At 34.7% G+C, this 22,784-nt stretch overlaps 4 long non-coding RNA genes across 5 annotated transcripts; 3 read left to right on the forward strand and 1 right to left on the reverse strand.

Moving 5' to 3' along the window:
* Positions 1-9,117: 9,117 nt before the first annotated feature.
* LOC138141630 (uncharacterized) lies at positions 9,118-11,814 on the forward strand. 2 transcript variants are annotated; one of them, XR_011163222.1, is made up of 4 exons: positions 9,118-9,774; positions 9,921-10,061; positions 10,450-11,651; positions 11,707-11,814. It is a non-coding gene; the product is annotated as an uncharacterized lncRNA (long non-coding RNA). The 2 variants fall into 2 exon arrangements; XR_011163223.1 differs by lacking the exons at positions 9,118-9,774; positions 9,921-10,061 and adding an exon at positions 10,231-10,339.
* Positions 11,815-13,213: 1,399 nt separating this feature from the next.
* Positions 13,214-14,693, forward strand: LOC138141387 (uncharacterized). The gene is made up of 2 exons (XR_011163129.1): positions 13,214-14,189; positions 14,255-14,693. It is a non-coding gene; the product is annotated as an uncharacterized lncRNA (long non-coding RNA).
* On the reverse strand, positions 14,211-14,812 carry LOC138141389 (uncharacterized). The gene is made up of 2 exons (XR_011163130.1): positions 14,479-14,812; positions 14,211-14,425 (listed from the first exon to the last, which is right to left on the reverse strand). It is a non-coding gene; the product is annotated as an uncharacterized lncRNA (long non-coding RNA).
* A 1,293-nt stretch (positions 14,813-16,105) lies between these two features.
* LOC138137645 (uncharacterized) lies at positions 16,106-19,589 on the forward strand. Its single transcript, XR_011161812.1, has 2 exons — positions 16,106-16,437; positions 16,501-19,589. It is a non-coding gene; the product is annotated as an uncharacterized lncRNA (long non-coding RNA).
* The last annotated feature ends 3,195 nt before the right edge of the window (positions 19,590-22,784 follow it).

Consider the following 22,784-nt stretch of genomic DNA (forward strand, 5'->3'; position numbering starts at 1 on the left):
ACGGATTTTAATTATTTTTCCACAGTTTTATGTTTGAAGAAGCAATGGTGACTATATTTTTTGTTAAACATTAACGTATCTCACGGGGCTACTGTCTCAGTTTTTTGAAAAATCGCTTCATTCTTTTAAAAAAAAATAATAACGTTTTCCAGTAATTTTCCTTATTTTTGCTCAATTTTTCATTTAGAGACTATTTAAAAAATGCATTGGATTCAGAAGAACGTATCTCATGGGGCTACTGTCTCAGTTTTTGGAAAAACAAATTAGATTGAAAGCAAAAAAATAAACAAAAGACTCAACAAAACGCGTAAAATTCGGTTATTAGGCAGTCCACTATACTTCTCAACTACCTGCAGCCCCTGGAGGTCGTAAACTCGGGTTGACATAATCACTACTTAATGCCCGCAATGCAACTTTTGTTGGGAAGATACTTGCACTGGGCTCACGGGAACACCCTCGGGGCAGGCCCGGCGTGCCGCGATGGTCAACTTATGAATCCCATTTTAAAAATATACCTGAAAGGAGATGGCCGGATTGCCGCGGTGCGGTATCATGATCTTTTTATCTTTTTAACAAAGTAAACCAATCACTAATTCTAATAATACAGAGTAATTAAAATACCTAATACCTACATGCAGGGTCTATCAGAACTGGCGGACCAAAATAATACGATGAAATCCTCATCCTCGGATAATAATAGGAAAAATATTTTAAAAAATCCATCCTCATTGGATTTTAAAATATTTATCCCAATTATACATTCATAAACTTTTCTGTTCCCATCCATTCCAATATCGCACCCGGTATCGGTGGTTTGGGCCAAACTACCTGCGTCTAGTAACCTCGAGTAAACAGCCAAGCTGTAGGTAATTAGTTGTTCTCAGTATCGATTGAATATACCGGCACATTTTTTTAACTCTGAACATAGCCCATACTTATTCCCTATGTTCAATTTTAAAAAACACAGATCATTGTCCGTTATTTTCTTCAAAAGAATTTTCTGCAAGTAAGAGGTTCAAGATTCAACCACTAAAGTGCACAGATAAATACGTCCAAACTACAAGAAATAAGAAAATCTAAAATTTGCCAACAAATTTGTTCACAATACGAGGATTTAATGCTCTTGTAAAATGCTAATTTTATGACTGACGGGTCTCGAGAGGGTACCTGCTGCAGTGTTTGACCGATCCAAGAATTCTGAATACTTCTGCAACTTTAACTACACCTCGCCCAAAAGTTATTCTTTATTCTTCGTCTATGAACCAACCATATATTGTCTCATCGAATATAACACGTGGTATAATATGATTAATCAATTAATCATCGATGATATTACAGCTTGACCAGAATAGCTTGCTTGGCGAGTGAGATGCGTACAAGAGGAAACGAGCGAGTCTCTGTAAGGATAGCGACACACTACAGACTAAATAATTGGCCGATAATTTAGTCCGATTGGATAGCTTCCGCGCACACCAGGCAAACTAAACTGTTTGGTTGGCTGTTGGTGGCGTTGGTGCGCAGACAGTCGACTATTAATCGACCGACTGCTTGTGCAGAGTTGATAAAATCAATGTGATTTTAATTAAATATGACATCTGACATAGGATAAAGATATCCTTTACTTCAACATATTGAATACTTTTCAGAATCATAAATTAAAAATCAAAATTTTTGCACTGTGCCAGGACTCACTGCTGATTTACTACATAAAGCTGGTCTTTTTTCAATTTCTTCAATTCTAATAACGGGTCATTGATTAAGGAATAAGGGTAATGTGAAGACAGCAATAAAAAAGGGATTGCAAAGATGGTTTAAAAAAACGTGTTGGAAAAATAAAGGACAAAGTAAAAAAAAACAAAAATGTAAACTTTATGAGGGGTCCTAATAGAATTTGAAAGTTCATTCGAATTCATGGTCTTTTTCACTTTTGGTAATGAGGTAATGAACAAAAATAACGAATAATTAGACTCGTATTAAACCGTAAACGACCTGAGGGCGGAGCTTAGCTGCGCGGCTTTTGACGCGTCAGTAGCGTAGGGAAAATGAGAATCGCTGGGAGCCGCAACAGTGGCGCATCATGCAATGGGAAATTTTCACCGTAAAAAAATATTTTTGAGTAGTTTGGGATTTTTGACATATTTGAGAGCGAAGTCTAGCATTGTTATTTTATAACTAATGTAATTTATGCGTGCAGAATTGTGGATAAAAGTGTTAACACGTAAAATCAACTTTTTATTAAATTGTATAATTTATTGATACATATTTTAACTGGCAACTGATTTGTTTACACATTTGCCACTTCTATCAGTCCAAGAGTGATTTGGTAAATGTGTACTGTGGACATAGCTCTCATCTGTGTAGAAAATTGGTCGACCTTCGTCTCTGTATTTTAAAATCTGCTTCAAATACTTTATCCTGAGCAGTCGAATGTCATAGGACTCCATTAGTACTTTTCTGTTGTCCTCAGTTTTGCGCCATCTAGAAAAAGTTAATTTTTATATAGACTTTCTTAACTGTAAAAGTAGGTGCATGCTTAAATCCCAGCTCTTTAATTAATCCTAGCAAAGTGGATTCGCTACCAGAGAATGGAATTTCCATATCTTGCATTCGATATAAAATTCCTTTCACGGTAGTTCGCTTCCCGTAACTGATAGATTATTTCTCTAACAGTATGTCTATCAACTTCCACTAATTCATGTCGTTTTTGCTGTGGTCGCTTCTTTCTTGGGGTTGAAAAAGAAGTGGAAGCTCCAGCAGGTTTTGATTCTTTTACAATCGTTTTGTACATCTTCTCAGATAAGTATACCAGTGGACGCTATAATTCGCTGTTTGTAATTGACGATTGGAATAGTCAATTCCTGATGGTTGCTAGCACACTGATTCATGTCTCATGAATGCGATAACGTTGGGGATAATTTCGCGAGCTCGACTGTAAAATTTACGAGAGGCTAAATAACCCAGGACGATCCTTACCAATACGCATGCGTTAGTAACTTGGGTGCTTTGTTGTTACATGTACCGCATCCGCATGGTACTGTACCGCGTGCTGCTCGTAAGGCTAAGAATAGTAGATGAGTAGAACACAAACTAAAGATATAATTATGTTTTTGGAATCTTATTATTGTATTCAATTTGGAGTCGTTTATGGCTATCTATTAAAGCACTCGTAATTTAATAGATCTCTAAGAAAATTTTTATCAATATTTCAGTGTATTATTGTCATTTACACCAAAAAACTTGCAATATTAATGTTCAAACTCTACTTTTTAACATATGTTGCAGATGTAGTTGCATCCGTTACCTTGAATTACCAATTACATAATACAAAATTCCCTAGAATTTGAAAATTTAATTTTTTTATTTAAAAATTTAAAAAAAATCTAAAAAATAACATAAAAAACTCGCCTACGGGTCGTTTTCTAGACCTGGGATTCGTGCGCCAAATCAACCCTTATAAAACACGTCCAAACATTTCATCACAGGTTTTTTAGCAGCAACATCTAAATCGTTTCCTCGGAAACGCATACATTTAGTAGAGTTACCTTCAGGCAGGCGTGTGTGATTGGTTATCTTAAAATCGTTTTCATTTCAAAACTAATATACTTTTCACGTTTGTTGTTGTAGAATCCTTGTTGGATTAAATATTAAAATTCACAGTTAACAGCTCGGCGATTACAGTTTCGTCCGTAATCCTTTCATGCATAAATTAAAGATTACACTTTCGTCCAAATAGTTCAAATCTGTAAAACTGTAAATATGCAGTTTCGTCCGACGATAGAACAGGTATATAGGTACGCTAGGGTGGCTGGGTTTTATTACCTACCCTTTGGAAAAACCCGGTAACTCCTACCCCTACCCGCACCTGCATCAGTATCGGCAGGACCGTATTTTCAGTTCTCATTCTGAATTAGTTGCAAAGTAAAATCTAAGTTTGCAAAATGGAAAATTTAGACATCCAAAAAAGTGTTTCTAAACGTGGAAAAGTATTGTTGATTGTTAATAATTATAAGTTCAGTTTTTGTGATAAATTGTTGAATGGTGAGTCGAGATGGAGATGCAGAGTTCCAAAGTGCAACGCCACGATCTACACAATTGGTGAAGATTTTTTAATATCACGGCATAATTTAATCCATTCTCACGAGGAACTCAGTAAGTCAGCACTACAAAAACAATTCGTGGCAGTAGCAGCTAAACGCAAGGCTTCTGAAGATATTGGATTGCAACCTAAAAGAATTATCCATTCTGTTTTAAAAGAAAATTAATCTGATCAACTAACCATTGATGACGTAAAATCTGTAAAAAGGAGTATATACGGAGAAAGACGCAAGAAGTTTCCAAAGTTGCCTAAATCTTGTTTGGAATCGCATTGCGCTTTGGAGAACATAAAAGAAAAAATAATTACTAACAGAAAAGAGAATTTTTTGATGATTAACGATATTGAATCGAACATAATAATTTTTTCGTGCGACGTAAATTTAAAGCATTTGTGCAGATGTACTCGTATATTCATGGACGGAACTTTCAAATACTGTCCAAAGTATTTCTTACAATTATTCACACTTCATGGATACTATAATGGGCATTATATTCCGTTGGCATTTTGTTTGCTCAAAGATAAATTAACAGAGAAGTATGCAAAATGTCTAACTATTCTATTAAACAAATGTAAGGAAATAAATTTGAAGTTCCAACCAGAAGAAATTGTGATCGACTTCGAAAAATCTATTCACAACGCCGTCAAAATTGTATGGAATGAAGTTAAAATATGTAATAGGCTGTTGATTTCATATTAGTCAAGCATGGTGGAGGAAAGTTCAAGAATTGGGGCTATCTAAGGATTATAAAGAGAGAACCGAAGTTGGAAAATGGATTGGATACTGTTTTGGTCTTCTTTTTTTGGGTAAAAATAATTACTTATTATTTTGTACAATTTCACATTAATTTTATGTTAATGTAATTTTCATGTATTTTTCTCTTTAAATATATTTTTTTTCTCTTTCTACAGAACGCGAAAGTGTTGGTGACTGTTTAGAATGAAATCAGGCCACATAATCAGCAACTGGAAAAATTCCTAGATTATTTGGTCGAAACTTATATTGACGATGATGCTCTATTTCCACCAAAAATCTGGGCTTCGAAATCAGCTTGCAGCCGAAGAACCACAAACGCATGCGAATCGTTTCATGCTCACTTAAATAAATGTTTCAATTTTAGTAACCCCAACATATTTGTATTTTTAGATATCATACAGAATTATCAGTCTGAAATTTACATACAAATTCAGAGCATTCATACAAAAAAAACACCTAATATCAGAACCCAGAAACGAGAAAACTACTTAAAAGAAAAAATAAAACAATTAGATGATAACCAAATTACTCGGCTTCAGTTCATTAAATTGACTTCCCACTATTTTAGTTTTTAATTGAATGTAAATATGTATATATATATAATAAAATTATATATACAGTTTATTTATTTTCATTGTTGCAAACCCTGTCTTTCGACATGTCTTAATATTGGTAGAGACAGGTACTCAATAAATTTTATTAAGTACAACAGGTACTGCCGGACGAAAGTGCATGTACCCTAAAATTGAGTCCGGCCGAAACCGTAGGTTTTGCAGGTAGGGCGTTTTAAGATTAGGTAATTAAAAGATTTCTCCGGACGAAACTGTATGTACCCTGGACTCGACCACACAAATTGGTTTTGCGCGCAGATCACGTGACCGTCCCTTTACACTTTACGGCAACTCTAACTGTTATTGTCATAGTTCATAGTAGCGCGTTCCGACTGCGTCTTTACCTTAGTATTAACGCATAAAAATATGTGTAAAGGAATCTAGTTTAATTCTGAATTATAGATATTTAAATAATAAAGCACTCCTCATTTTTTGCTGGAATATTTCCTACTTTTGTTGGTATCTTAATAAATCTTACGCGATGTTAATTAAATACATGAGATTTGGCATAGGTTTAAAATATCCTTTGGTTCAATATCTGTGGCGGTCGTGAAAAAGTAGGTAAGTCGAAAATGTTAATTTTTCAGGGCAACGATTCAAAATTCCACATCATTCCTAAAATCCTGTAATTAAATAGAAACTTCTTTCTACCTGTACTTGCTTTCAATATAAGTAAATTTTAAACTGTGAAAATCTGAATTATTTAACTCCATGATTTATTATTAAGGTGTAAACATGGTTAACTCATTTTTGAAATTATTTGACTTACCTACTTTTTCACGACCGCCACAGATATATTTTATTACTTTCATAATCATGAATTAAAAATAAAAATTTGTGCACTGCAGAGAGCCACTGCACGCATATGTGTGGATCACCGACCGGATAGTCGGTGAATGTGCGCACTCGCATTGTACACCATGCTCTATCAATAGTTGGCTAACTTTCTTGTTGAAAGGGAATTCCAACTATTTTTCGATCAATCTGTCGGCCGACTACAATCGCTTTAGTGTGCGCACTCACATAAGTCCTCATACTTATTAAGCAACCAACTAAACTGTCGGCCGATGAAAAGTCTGTAGGGTGGCCCTAGCCTAAGACAAGGATATGGCTATGGTTGTAGGTACGGTACACTCAACGAAGCAAATCTGCTCAAAACAGCCCGGACATGCTGTTCACTTGAAGCTTGAAGCGCTGATTTTCGCCCGTTTGTACACGATCTAAACACTTCCGGACCCAACAGACAAGTGCGCTCCGCTAGTGGGAGGAATGTCAGTCCACTGCGTCACTGGCCAAGCTGTTCTGGTCGACCTGTAAATTCGTGAAATTGAAGCAGGACATTTCACTCGTCCTTGGGACTCGTGAAATCTCCAGCTCAATTTCACTCATAATATCATCGATAAAAATTATACCACTATAGTTTAGTTATATTATTGCCGAAAATGTTGATAGGGTATAAAAATACTTCCCAGGTTTCAACGTCTTTTGCGACGTTGTGTTGAATGAACAGTAAATACCCTGGTATCAACTGAAATTGTTATACAGTGAGTTTTTTTTAAGACTGGCCATAGGGTTTTACATGCTAATTTTTCAACCCCCTGTTAACTTTTGTTCCGATGAAAATATTCAAACCATTTTTGGAACAAAGTTGGAAGATTTTTTAAACTATCGGATAAATTACAATTCAATATCCCAAACTGTCGAAAAAGTTGTGAAAAAAATATTTTTTAGCGCGCCGAAAGCGTCCAAAAATGGAGATCGTCAGGTGCTGGGTTGAGCCGACAATAGCGCTACTCTGGCGGCCGCTCGACGTACTATTATTTCGGCGCCCTAAAACTATTTTTTCACAACTTTTTCGACAGTTTGGGATATTAAATTGTAATCTATCCGATAGTTTAAAAAATCTTCCAACTTTGTTCCAAAAATGGTTTGAATATTTTTATCGGAACAAAAGTTAACAGGGGGTTGAAAAATTAGCATGTAAAACCCTATGGCCAGTCTTAAAAAAAACGGCGGAGACGAGTTCCTCCCGGTACACAAAATATCCTAATCTTGAATGCAGGTAGTGAAGGGTTGGGGATTAGACCGCATTGCAGGGGTGGTAATTATCATCTGTACATTTAAAAAATATTTTTTTCTACAACCGTCAAAAAAACATGACATTTATGCATCGTTATCAAGTCTCAAAGTATGTAATTTTTGACAATAATTTTAGCATCCAAGGAAAATTTTACAAAAATTTAAAAATTCAAAAATTTTAAAATGCGGTTGTAGAAAAAATAGTGTTTGTATTTCGTGCGAAAGATGATTGTTTTGTTGGCACATTCGAATGAGTTTGAAGTCTCGATCTGACGGTCTCGACCAAAAACTCATTCTCATGCCCCAACAAAAACATCATTTTGTGCACTTAATACAAGACTAACATACATACATATTTATTCTAGTCATCCTTCCATTTTTGCTTTTTTAGATGTACTTATTAGTTTTCAATATACATATAGCAAAATTCAATTTGCAAACAGAGGAATGTAAAAGTTGAGAAACGACGTAAGAAACAAAAAGGAGACATTACAAAAATTAATAGAAAATTATAAAAATGGAATACTCCCTACAATAAATTTTGTACAAATAATTTCTTATCATAATAAACCTATGTTGTAATAATAGGTATTCCTGAGAGTAAACATTTTATTTTAATATTTAGTAGTGATGGATAAATGACCGGTCATTTATTTTTGGTCAAAGTTGACCGGTCCTTGAGCGGTCAATTACCAGTCATTATTGGTCAAAAAGTAGGAACTAGTTAAACATCACAAAATGATTCTTTCAATGTCAAGGATTATTTTAATACCAAATAATGGTTCTTAATTCCATTTTTTATAAGATTTATTGATCGATAAATTATTGTTCTAAAATTGTGTAAGTGAGGTTAAGTTTGAATTGTTTGAAGTTATACTTTGATTTTTCTTTAACATATTTGCTTGAATTTGAACTTTTTGTTAATTTAAAACGCTTTAAAACTTTCAACACAACTGTGTGTGTGTATTTTCAGTTTTTTAGTTTCTTTTAATATACTTAAACATTCGTTTAGAATTAAAAAAAGTAAGTAAGTATTTTATGAAAATAAAAATATATCGTGTCATGTTAAGAAGACACAAAAACGATTGAAAAACAAAAACCATTTCTTCCTATTAGATAAAAAGCTTAGGTAATCGTTTTCCACAATGATCTTTATTAAAGTTTTAGATGTTTCATTGTCATAATTTACTTATTGATTGCCATAATCGATTTCTTCGTTGTCAGCAGCTACGTAAATGACATCAGACAACCCAACATAACCTCATCTCATCAGTCAAACAGTCATCATATCCTATAATCTTCAACATTATAAGCGGGAAATTTAAATTTTAAAAATGACTGGTCAAATACGTCAAGTCATTGACAATTATTGACCGGTCAAATGGGTCATTGACTAAGTCAATTACCGGACCTCACAACACTAATATTTAGTAAATATTCGTTTATCTTGCACTCAAAAATGTAAAAATATACCTACCGCCTTCCTTAATCCTTCGACAATAAGCGGGATAACAGCGGGATAACAGCTAAGTACCAACTCAAGGTTGCCAAGACCGGGAATCACATGGTCACTTCTCTCGAGTTTTAAATCGGTCGGTAACCGTTACGTTTGAAAATTGAGTTTGAAACCGGTGATTCCTCGATTGTTTCTGTTTCTGTTTTTGTTCGTTTAATTAACATTAAACAACTTAATTTCGTGTTAGCTTTGTGTACAGTGCTGAGGCTGTTTCTGTCGAGGTTTTGACATATTATTTATGATGGAATATCTTTTACAAGCTGGTGTAAAGACTAAACAGTGTTGCGTCCCTTACTGCAAAGACAACATTTTCCAAAAGACATCGTTTTCCGAAGGGCGACGTGAACATTTTTAATAAGTGGGTGAATAATGTGCGCCATCCCAAGTTCGAAGGGTTAAATAAGGATCAGATTTATAGATCTTATTATGTGTGTGATAGACATTTTGAAGAGGAATTTAAAGTTCCCGGAACCAAAAGAGGCTTAAGAAAAGATGCCGTGCCTAGTCTATTTTTGATTTCCGGTATGAATAGTCAGCTGAATTATGAAGACAATATAATATAATAAATCTGTTTATATTTCAGATGAATATGTACCAAAGCTTCATCAACTTGAAAAGGAGAAGCAAGAGCAAATACCATTTTCCGGAAATTTACTCCCCGCGTTTACAGTTGAAAACACATCAACAATATCAGAAAATATTGTTGGAAACGATACAGGTACAAACACTTTTTCATTTGTAAAGCGTAACTGAAGAAATTTAAAAAAAGAAAGTCATAAGACAATTATCTAAATCGACATAAATCATATAACAATTTTTAATTAATATGATTATATGATAAATCTGCTTATACTCGTATTTCAGATGAATATGTACCAAAGCTCCATCAGCTTGAAAAGGGTACTGAGAAGCAAGAGCAAATACCATTTCCCGGAAATTTACTCTCCGGGTCTAGTTCAGTTGAAAACACATCAACAATATTACAAAATATTGGAAACGAAACAGGTACAAACACTTTTTCATTTCTAAAGCGTAACTGAAGTAATTAAAAAAAAGTCACAAGATAATAATCTAAATCGACTTAAATCATATAACAATTTTTAATTAATATGATTACCTATATGATAAATCTGCTTATATTTCAGATGAATATGTACCAACGCTCCATCGGCTTGAAAAGGGTACTGAGAAGCAAGAGCAAATACCATTTCCCGGAAATTTACTCTCTGGATCTACAGTTGAAAACACATCAACAATATTTGAAAATATTGGAAACGAAACAGGTACAAACACTTTTTCATTTCTAAAGCGTAACTGAAGTAATTTTAAAAAAGAAAGTCACAAGATAATAATCTAAATCGACTTAAATCATGTAACAATTTTTAATTTACAGTTTCTTCCAAAAGAAAACTGAACAGCAGCAGAGAATCACTAAAAAAAAGAAGGAAAATATTGCAGCAAGTGAATGTAGTAGACAGGCTTATTTGACACCAAATTGTAAAAAGTTTTATAAACAACTTGTGCACTGGGGCACAAAAACTTCTCGACTACAACACAAGATAAGGAGTTATCAAGTGCGGTTGGAAAATGCTACCCGAGCATCGAAAGATGAACATTTTCAGCAGATCATGGACAAAGTAAATCCAATGACTTATAAATTTATTCTACAGCAAGTAAAAAATCAGAAACTGGTGCCGAGAGCACGACGATTTACGCTGGAAGAAAAGATTTTTTGCCCTAACTCTTTATAAGGCAAGTGGGAAGGGATACAAATTATTATCGAAGATTTTTGCCCTACCTTCTGTCAGAACTCTAACTAATTTACTAAACAATTTGCCCTTTACGCCTGGAATAAATAAACAATTATTCAACTCACTGGGAGAAACAGTGAAAAGATTGAGTAACAAGGACAAACACTCCATTCTCTTGGTGATGAAATTTACATCGACAGTAATTTATATTACAACCAAAAAAACGATTTAATTGAAGGTCTTCCCGACAATGGGGTAAATAGGAAAATAGGCCTTGTTGATTATGCCACAGTTTTTATGATTAAGGGACTCCACACGCAATGGAAACAAGCTATATATTTTTCATGCAGCAGTGGACCATTAAAATCAAACGAATTAAAAAGCCAAATTACCACAGTAATCAAACAGTGTCAGGAAATTGGTCTGGAGGTTGTTGCCACAGTTTGCGATCAAGGGAGCACCAATCAAACTGCCATCAATTCATTATTGAAGGACACATGTGACATGTTTGCAAGAATGAATTTAGAAAACAAACTTTTTGGTTTTTTAATTAACAAAAAAGAAGTTGTTCCGTTGTATGATGTGCCTCATCTTTTCAAAGGCGTGAGAAACAATTTGTTAAGCAAAAATTTACATTTTGAATTGAATGGGCAGAAGAAAATAGCAATGTGGAAACACATAGAAAAATTTTATTATCTAGATTCGGCAGACGATACAAGATTATGTCCAAAGCTGACCGACAGACACGTCATTAAGGAAAAAATTAACAAGATGAAAGTGTCGTATGCAGCACAAGTTTTTAGCCATCAAGTCGGTGCTTTGATGTTGCGCATTTCTCAGTGGGGTAAGTAACATACACAAAAAATTACAAGAACTAATAAAAACGATATATTTTGCAGGTATTGAGGATGGATTGGAAAAAAACGCCGCTGATACAGCCGAATTTTTGCTATTCATGGATGCTCTCTTTGATAGCTTGAATGGACATACCAGAGTGTGCCCTAAAACTCCTAAAAGTAAACCTCTGAAGGGAGCTGTCAGGTTGTATAGTGGGCACTAGCAGTATTGGCTCGAATGTATCAATACATTAAATACATTTAAATTTTTTAATCCAGAAAAGCAGACATTTTGCATGATCCCTAGTATTACAAATTTAATACATACATTAAAGGGCATGCATTATCTTATGGGAATTTTATTTAAAAATAACTTTGAATATGTAATTCCCAGAAACATTAATCAAGATGCTCTGGAATTTTTTTTTGGATGCATCAGGAGCCATGGTGTCCGAAATAATTCACCAGATGTATCTCATTTTATTTCTTCTTTTAAGTCGCTGGTGATAAATAATTATATGTCCAGGCACTCAGTTGTTAGAAACTGCGAACGCGATTATACTGAGGGTGCACTGGATAACCTGCGCTGTTTGCTAACTGGCGAAGTTGTGGCTGGTGTAGTACCTTTGGAATCGGAAGAAAGTAATATAAATTTAGGGGATTTAGAGCAGTTTTGCAAAAGTAAGAAAAGTAAAGTGAGTCAATGCACTTTATATTATGTAGCAGGCTATGTAGCAAAAAAAACCTTAGCATACGTTAATAATTGTCACGACTGCAAAAGAGCCTTGTTGTGCTCAGATGGTTCAGACTCACAGTTTGCCGACTTTATTGAGGCCAGGGCATACAAAAACTGCCGTTTAATAAAACCTGGAAGTTTTTTATTTTTCATTACGAAGGAAGCAGATTCTAGATTATTTTATATTTTACCTAGAGTTTGTCAAATGCGGAATTTGAGCAAAATATTATTAAGAACACTGCTTTTAAAGATAAATTCAGTTGTAGCCAACACAAAGAGCTGCACTTGTATATTTTAAAGTTAATAATTAGATGTATTACGTGTTTAAAATAATCGTGAACGGCATATAAGTGTATATTATGTGGTAACTATCCACAAAAAACGCTTATGTTTGCCGCCCGAAAATTCGTGAAATGTCAATGTGACTTTTGGATTGGAATCTAAACAAGAGGGAATACAACAAAACATCTTTCAAATTATTACAACCGTCGTCCGCGCCGATAATAACAAGTCGTGCCGTTCGATGTGAAATGGCCACCAGAGGCACTTGGATCAGTTGGATCGCGAAGGAATGGAAACTGTAATAACTACGGAAGGTTTACTTACAACCACCATAGACGTCTACTATATCCTCTAGAGGTTGCATTGGTGGTGGAAGGGGTAAAATTTCTGTAGCGTGTAGCCAAAACCCGCCATCTTTGTACGGACAAATGTAATGTTGGTGGTCTATATAAATCCATGATATAGGCCTGCCCGATATCGTTTTCTGACGACTGCAGCGCCGCCTCGCGAAGGCGCCACGCATCTCTCAGTTGACATTTTCAAAATCTTGACAAGTAACAGCGCTCGTTATAACACGCATTTTTGATATTCTTACGTTCAAGTGTACAATATCAATAATTGCAATCATGCAAGTGATAATAACTTGCGGCTTTCAGTCGATTGATACAAGCTGTTTTCGAAAAAAAAGCTTGTTTAAAGGGAAAAAATTGTTGGAAAGTTACCATGTCAGTGATGTGAAAGAAATAATCGACCACCCGTGCAGAAGAGTGATTGGGACTGTATTAAGAGAAACTCCGGGTGCTCATAGTGCGAAAAAGCATAATACTTACACTCCTGAAGTTCAGGTATTTGTACAATTATATTACAGTAGAAATTCGATAATTCATCACGTCCGTGACCGGGTGGGTGCCAAATTACGGAAATTGACGAATTATAAAAAATTTCAGGAAAAACAACTAAAACACATTTTTCGGCCTCCCAATCTGGGAAATATAGCGTTACCTTACACTTTAGGTCAAGGGAGGTGCGATTTCCCGTACAATGTCAAAAATTTCTAGTGGAATGTGGGAAAAATCTGGTGGAGTACGGGAAAAATGTGCGGACACCGTTGATTTATTCTTTTCACAGTTAATTTAAAATTAAAGTGTCCATACGTTACTTTAATTTGGTGTAGAAAAACACGTTTCCCTGAATAATTTTTCCGATAAATGTGTTTGTTTAATTTATATCGATCGAAAAAGAAAATAATCGTAACAGGGAAAATGCAACCTATTCTATTGGGTTGGCAGCTGTATATGTCAAAAAGTTTGACAATTGTCAGGTATTTCATAAATATCTGCAAAATTGCACAATAAAACTAAACCACAGAAGTTGATATATGGTTTTGTGTACCAACTTTATCCAGTACTAGCCACACTAGCTGTTAGTGCTAAAGTGCACCTGGAAAATAAAAATTTACAAAACATTCTAACCCCAAAATCTTGTATTCACCTGAAGAAAGATGATTCGTTTTCACCAGGAAGTAGTGGTTAAGTACAAGACATTTTAATAAATTGCAACATTATTAACATAATTTATTTTGTAAAATTACAGTTGTAAACATTATTGTTACAATTCTCCCCTTTAGAGAACAATGCAGAAACAATTTGGTAACTGTCAGCTTTATTACTTCTGGGTTGAATGTCAATATGTTGTACTGGTGCTTCTCTTATGGTACTAGTGATGGAATTGTCTGCTGGTACATAGTTATATTGGAAGCAAGTGCTAAAAATTCAAGTAGATTAAAGCACTGTATCGAAGTTTGTGACACAACTCACCATTATTTGAGCTATAGCTGCAACACAGTACATTTTATTTTTGATGTTGAAGGAAGGTCATCAGTCATCATGAATCATTTTAGGAACTTCAATCTTGTGTCCATAGGGCAATCAAGGTTCAAATATTTGTCAATTTTATTAATACCAATTTAACCTGACTTCCATATATTTCTTCACAGTTTCAACCCAGTTTGGATTGGTAATGGCAAATGATCTACAAATATTGGTTTTTGTGTCAGTTATCAATATAATATCTTCTCTTGACATTTTACATTTTCAGAGTATATAACTCCTTTCGGAGACAGGCACCACAAACACCTATTAATAAAACTGTCTGTAATAAAATAGCAGTATTGGCTCGAATGTATCAATACATTAAATACATTTAAATTTTTTAATCCAGAAAAGCAGACATTTTGCATGATCCCTAGTATTACAAATTTAATACATACATTAAAGGGCATGCATTATCTTATGGGAATTTTATTTAAAAATAACTTTGAATATGTAATTCCCAGAAACATTAATCAAGATGCTCTGGAATTTTTTTTTGGATGCATCAGGAGCCATGGTGTCCGAAATAATTCACCAGATGTATCTCATTTTATTTCTTCTTTTAAGTCGCTGGTGATAAATAATTATATGTCCAGGCACTCAGTTGTTAGAAACTGCGAACGCGATTATACTGAGGGTGCACTGGATAACCTGCGCTGTTTGCTAACTGGCGAAGTTGTGGCTGGTGTAGTACCTTTGGAATCGGAAGAAAGTAATATAAATTTAGGGGATTTAGAGCAGTTTTGCAAAAGTAAGAAAAGTAAAGTGAGTCAATGCACTTTATATTATGTAGCAGGCTATGTAGCAAAAAAAACCTTAGCATACGTTAATAATTGTCACGACTGCAAAAGAGCCTTGTTGTGCTCAGATGGTTCAGACTCACAGTTTGCCGACTTTATTGAGGCCAGGGCATACAAAAACTGCCGTTTAATAAAACCTGGAAGTTTTTTATTTTTCATTACGAAGGAAGCAGATTCTAGATTATTTTATATTTTACCTAGAGTTTGTCAAATGCGGAATTTGAGCAAAATATTATTAAGAACACTGCTTTTAAAGATAAATTCAGTTGTAGCCAACACAAAGAGCTGCACTTGTATATTTTAAAGTTAATAATTAGATGTATTACGTGTTTAAAATAATCGTGAACGGCATATAAGTGTATATTATGTGGTAACTATCCACAAAAAACGCTTATGTTTGCCGCCCGAAAATTCGTGAAATGTCAATGTGACTTTTGGATTGGAATCTAAACAAGAGGGAATACAACAAAACATCTTTCAAATTATTACAACCGTCGTCCGCGCCGATAATAACAAGTCGTGCCGTTCGATGTGAAATGGCCACCAGAGGCACTTGGATCAGTTGGATCGCGAAGGAATGGAAACTGTAATAACTACGGAAGGTTTACTTACAACCACCATAGACGTCTACTATATCCTCTAGAGGTTGCATTGGTGGTGGAAGGGGTAAAATTTCTGTAGCGTGTAGCCAAAACCCGCCATCTTTGTACGGACAAATGTAATGTTGGTGGTCTATATAAATCCATGATATAGGCCTGCCCGATATCGTAAACATTATTGTTACAATTCTCCCCTTTAGAGAACAATGCAGAAACAATTTGGTAACTGTCAGCTTTATTACTTCTGGGTTGAATGTCAATATGTTGTACTGGTGCTTCTCTTATGGTACTAGTGATGGAATTGTCTGCTGGTACATAGTTATATTGGAAGCAAGTGCTAAAAATTCAAGTAGATTAAAGCACTGTATCGAAGTTTGTGACACAACTCACCATTATTTGAGCTATAGCTGCAACACAGTACATTTTATTTTTGATGTTGAAGGAAGGTCATCAGTCATCATGAATCATTTTAGGAACTTCAATCTTGTGTCCATAGGGCAATCAAGGTTCAAATATTTGTCAATTTTATTAATACCAATTTAACCTGACTTCCATATATTTCTTCACAGTTTCAACCCAGTTTGGATTGGTAATGGCAAATGATCTACAAATATTGGTTTTTGTGTCAGTTATCAATATAATATCTTCTCTTGACATTTTACATTTTCAGAGTATATAACTCCTTTCGGAGACAGGCACCACAAACACCTATTAATAAAACTGTCTGTAATAAAATATGGTTTATTAAAAATTTGTGAATTAAAGAATAGTTATTACATACTTTCGTGAGAAGAAATTGTCCTATGTAACGTTTCAATTTTTGTGGTAATAATTCAGAATTTAGCCCTGCCATAGTTGGACTGCCTCTGGTGTCACATTTAACTCACTCTATATTATATACTAGACATTTTTTTCATTCGATTAATACACCAAAATCAAATTTTGAAGCACGACCGTGAAAATTTAGCCGGCAAATAATTTCTTAGGAAAAAAACAAATGAGCGGTCACGGTCGTGAAGGAATTGATTCCACAACATTCGATTCTTTATTGACGATGTTAAACTCTACAATAAAATTAGTCTTGATTTTTAAAAGATTTAATATTTCGGTCAGCCGAAAAGTCTAATACAAATGTCGTACGGAACGTATTTTCCGGCCCTCCAACAAATCAGGCACTCGGCTGCGCCATTGTGCCCGAAACCAGTTGTCGTGCCGGAAAATTCACATCCCGTACTCTAATGTAAATAACTATTTAAGTACTATCGCGGCCATCTAAAAGTGAACTTTTTTTTTATAGTTTGATTTTTACTTTAAATCATAGGCGTCCTAAAATGTCAAAGTTTGACACTAGCGTTAAAAAAAATATTGAAACATTTTTTTTTAATGCTACATCTTACTCCGATTCAGACAGCTAGGGCAATTGAAACTCTAGAAGAACATTGGTCGTTGGCTGCTGTGGCTAGAGAATTACATTGTAGTAAGACTTGCATTTTCAATATAAAGAGTTGTTGGCAAGAAAACAGGCTTGAGAGGCCAATACGAATAGGTGTTGGAAAGGTTTCTTTACTAAAGTTTACTTTCATTTTAATAATGTATTAATTACTTCTCAGCCTCATTTTTATTAAACGTTATTTATTACAACTTTTTATTATTAAAATAGCAACGTCTGCTGCACGAACGCCAATTTAATACAATTTAGTACAGCCTGATTTAATCTAATGAAAAATACGGAAATTTTCGCAAGCTATCGTTCACTTTTGGATGGCCGCGATTGTACGTAATATGTACTGTTTTTATCATTTTCATTGACATAACTTCTACATAATGTAAGTATGTAGTATGTTGTTTTTTCATTTTATTAACATTGGTTTTAATTATTATTTCATTAATTCTTTATTATCGAATTTCGTAATATGTAATTATAATACCTACTCTTTTTGTGTAGCTCAATCCTGATCGTTCAATTAGTGATACGAGTTGCAATTGCAAGGCTGGGAAAGGATATTGCAAGCATGCTGCTGCGATTTGCGTTTTTTTTCGTCAGAAGAAGGAAAAAGACACGACGAAATATTTACCCTTAAAGACGTCGAAAATATGTGTGACGATCATTTTTCTGAAAATTCTCCGTTCATCGAAATTCTTAAAGCAAACATTGAATGTGTTGATTCACACGTGGACAGATTAATGCAAAAAGAAAATCAAGACAAAATAAAGAAAGATTTATTGCAAAAATTGTATTTTTTCCAAATGAATTCGAACAAAACAATGTATCACGCATACAATGATTCTCGCGTGGATAATCTTGTTTATAAATACGCAAAAATGAAATGTCCGGAACAATATTCGAATAGATACAAAGAAGTTGAGGTCGATGCGGAGGAATGGATGGAAGTTGCTTTTAATTCATATGGTCAATCGCAAACGTCAGTGTGGTTCAAGCAGCGACAGCTACGAATAACTTGCAGTTCCAAAGCGCACAGAATCAAAACAAGATTGAACAATTTTGAAACTCTTGCGCAACGATTCGTCAAGGAAAAAACGGTTCGACTTACAGTTGCCATGAAATATGGAATGAACACCGAACCCGTGGCCAGAGCAGCTTTCGAAAAATTGCAGGACTGTACCGTTCATGAAGTTGGCCTTATCATTTCCCCAATGCAACCTTACTTGGCATGCAGCCCCGATGGAATTATTTACAATGGTGAAAATTTTGAACTTCTAGAAATCAAATGCCCTTAAAGCTGCGAAAACACGAATATTGTCGACTGGAAAAATAAAGCATCATTTGTCCCGTATCTCATTTTTGATGAAAATGATGCACTACAACTAAAGACTAGTGACCCATACTACATTCAAGTTCAAGTATCGATGTATTTTTAAGACTGGCCATAGGGTTTTACATGCTAATTTTTCAACCCCCTGTTAACTTTTGTTCTGATGAAAATATTCAAACCATTTTTGGAACAAAGTTGGAAGATTTTTCAAACTATCGGATAGATTACAATTCAATATCCCAGACTGTCGAAAATGTTGTGAAAAAAATATTTTTTAGCGCGCCGAAAGCGTCCAAAAGTGGAGATCGTCAGGTGCTGGTTGAGCCGACAATGGCTCTACTCTGGCGGCCGCTCGACGTACTATTATTTCGGCGCCCTAAAAATATTTTTTTCACAACTTTTTCGACAGTTTGGGATATTGAATTGTAATCTGTCCGATAGTTTAAACAATCTTCCAACTTTATTCCAAAAATGGTTTGAATATTTTCATCGGAACAAAAGTTAACAGGGGGTTGAAAAATTAGCATGTAAAACCCTATGGCCAGTCTTAAAAAAAACTCACTGTATACTGGGAATCGATACCTGCCATTTTTTTGTCTATTCGCCAAAAGATCAGGTGCATATTAAAGTGCAACGAAATGAACATTTTTGGAGGACAATAATACCTCGTATTCAATGGTTTATTTCACATACTTTGTCCAGTGTATTTAACGCACTATTTTAATCATGTAAATTATTAATGCAATTGAAATTAACTGCGTTTTGCGTCAATTGTTTGTTTATTGTACAAAAAGTAGGTAACGATTATTGTTTTTTAATTTTTACGAATAAGAGGTTCTTTGTTATTAGCAAATACGCATGCCAAATACATTATTTTGTCCATATGTGGTACAAGTTTCATATTAACGTGTTCAAGAACTTTGAATATTTTTATACGTTGAATGCTTCGCTCTACATGTATTCTTACAGACGCGATGGAATAACCACGTAGGACTTCTTCACGTGAAAATTGTGGATTTGTTGCAAAGGGGGGCATGGTAAGCGTAAGCGTACATTTGCGTTGCGAAAGTTCTTGTTGAATTCCAGGAAACCCTTTATCTGCCAATATTTGGTCCCCGGGTTCAATTAAAGAAAGAAAACCAGAATCATTCACAATAATGCAATCCGTGGTACGACCCCCGTAGCCCTTTGAAACAAAGCTTATATACTTAACCGCTGGGAGTAATTGCGATTAAATACTTCAGAGTAAAATGTGACTTGTACGTAGAGTACATCAGAGCACGCATTTCAACCGTAGGAGGAGTTTCACAATATAATTCGGTACAATCTATTATTGCTCTACAGTTTGGATAATTTTTAAATGTTGAAGGAAGGGTTTCCTTCACTGATTCTTTCGATGGCCAAAAAATCCAAGTTTTCGTGAAAAAATACAAAGTCTCTAACACGCTGTAAAACACTCGCTGTTTGTTGACCTAAATTAAATACACAAGCAAGTGCAGCAAAGTTTAGACCTAATTTCATTTTCATCAAAAATAGTAGCAATCTATCTTCGGGCTTTAAAATTCTAAAGTACCCTGGTTGTCCATGTACATTCGGCTTGATGAATTGCAGAAGTATGTTGAAAAAAGATATAGTTATTCCAGCTAACTGCTTCATTGCAGTGTCATCTTTGATATCGTCGGACCATAAAAATCCGTTTCTCATTTCATAATCAGCTCCTACAGTAACAGATTTGCAGGGTCTTTTAGGAGTTTCTTCGACTAGGACCACTTTTCCTTTTTTGGAGCGATTACTAATTACTATATTTGTTTGTGTGGATGCTTCGTTTTTTGATGTTTGAATCACACAAAATAAAAGAATGGCAGGTTCTTCATCTGATGCTTCAGGACAGTAATCTGTCTGGTGCTCATTTCCCGATGTGAAGGCATTGGTGGATTCCAAGACTTCTGCGTCTCCGATTCTTCAGTTGCCATTTCGATGTTCAAAGGTTCATTATCTGGGAAGGATTCAATGTTTTCCCTTAATACAGGGTATTTCACGAGTGATAATGAACCCAACGGAATAAAAAAATGCAACCCACAATACATTTTCAAAAAAGCCGGACATTTTAATTTCAGTAGCCAGCTTTTTTCGTCGGGCTCATTATCACTCGTGAAATACCCTATATAACGGCAATAAAAAGTTATCTGTTTACGCTAAATACAATGAACATAAAATAAACCTTTTTCATATATTTCATTTTTTGACTTTCTTTTTGCTCGATTTTTCATTCTTTCCAAACGTGCGACAGTAGCAGGCTTCACGCTTTTCCATGGAAAATTACTTGGATTGTAAGCCTCTTTACGAGGGTCATTTGATTTTTCGCCACCTGCAAAATGTGCACTGCATATCCGGGTATTTTTAGTCGGAACCCAAGGAACTTTGTTTGTTCTTCATTAAAAAAAAGCATGTCAGTGCTGTATTTTAAATTAGAATTATGCTTACACGATAAACATTAAAAGATGTTGATGATTTACTCTTTTCGAGGTACAGATATAATCCATTTTTTTCGCCTTTCCACTTCCCACGGGCGAGTTGGAAACACGTAAAATTTTGGGTATTTTTGCAACCCGGAACACAGCAAACACGTCCTTGGTGCCTTTTTGATTCATTACTCATTGCTTCTTTCCAAAATTATTTAAATTTCTTAATTTCAAAAAACCGATTTTACACGCCGTCAAATACGAAATTGTTTATTTTCCGTCCGAAAAACTCCGCGCTCCGCCACTTGGCGGCGCGTCAATCGATATCGGGCAAGCGTATACGCACTACCCATGGCACTACCAAATTACATTTAAAAATTGATGATCCTTAGAAATGATTTTCGCCAATTTCTTATAAATATACCTATAATGGTTACGTATGTCACAATTATGCCCGTTTTAGGTATTAGAAATATATAAAAAAATACACATTATATAACAAAATAAGTATATTCTGTATTCAATATCAATCTAAAATAAATATGTAGAAAAAACAATTCATTAAACATTAACATACACAACGTGTAATAAACTAATACCTACATAACGGAATGGCATGTTCTATGAACATTACATGTACTGCAATTGGAACAAAAATGAAGTCCTAGACTTTCTTCCATATTTGAAAAGTTCAATAATTTCTTCATTGGCATTACCACCTAAAAAAAGCGTTGGGTAGGCGTCTTGGTATAGGCTCTTCGTCGGCCCTGTTTTATCAAAACAACTTTCATGAAAATGTTTTGAGCAAACTCTTGCAAACTTGCTAATTTTTATGTTTTGTTCACCAGTTGTTGCAATCCATTTTTCTAATAAGCTCTTGTCAGAAAAGGGCAATCCGAAATGTTTTATAGACAACTTTATTACTGTTTCCTAATGTAAGTGTCTGGTAAATTTTTATGATTAGGTACTTACCAGTGGAATATAATGCCTTCTTATTACTTATGTTTTATTCTGCAACTTTTTACCTAACAAGTTCTTGTCATTTTGGTATGATCGTATAGTTTGTATGGGACTATTTTAAAGATCTCTGAACAGTAAACTGAGATTCCGAACCTATAAAATGTGGCGACCTGAAAGAAATGTCAGTTTGTTATTGTTATCCTTATGTAGACGCAAGAAAAGCAGAAAAGTGATTAATTTAAATTTTGTTTGAATGATTTTTCAATATTTTTCTGTTTAGATGGAAATGGAAATTAATATTAGTGTATGTACTCACGAGCTGGTGAGAAACGAACGCGGGGAAATCGTCACAAACAATAATCAGGTTTTGATTCGTGAAAAGAATTGTAACAAAATTATTTTCCATGCAACTGCTTTGTTAACATATTTAATTTTATAGCCGAAAAATACATGTATATAGAAATTACAAGAGAAATTGCGGAGATTTTTGGTTTTCATGTTATGGAAGAAATTGAGCGCGATAAAACTTATAATGGCGGGAGTCTGACAACTTCGGCCGCCCCGGTCCAAAGGAAAAATACAAAACACTATTTCAATCAACAACGATGAAAAATGAGAAAGTATTCGATTTAATTTCAAAAGAATTAGCGGAAATGG

The sequence above is a fragment of the Tenebrio molitor genome, chromosome 1, assembly GCF_963966145.1.
Source record: "Tenebrio molitor chromosome 1, icTenMoli1.1, whole genome shotgun sequence".
NCBI classification, from domain to species: domain Eukaryota; kingdom Metazoa; phylum Arthropoda; class Insecta; order Coleoptera; family Tenebrionidae; genus Tenebrio; species Tenebrio molitor.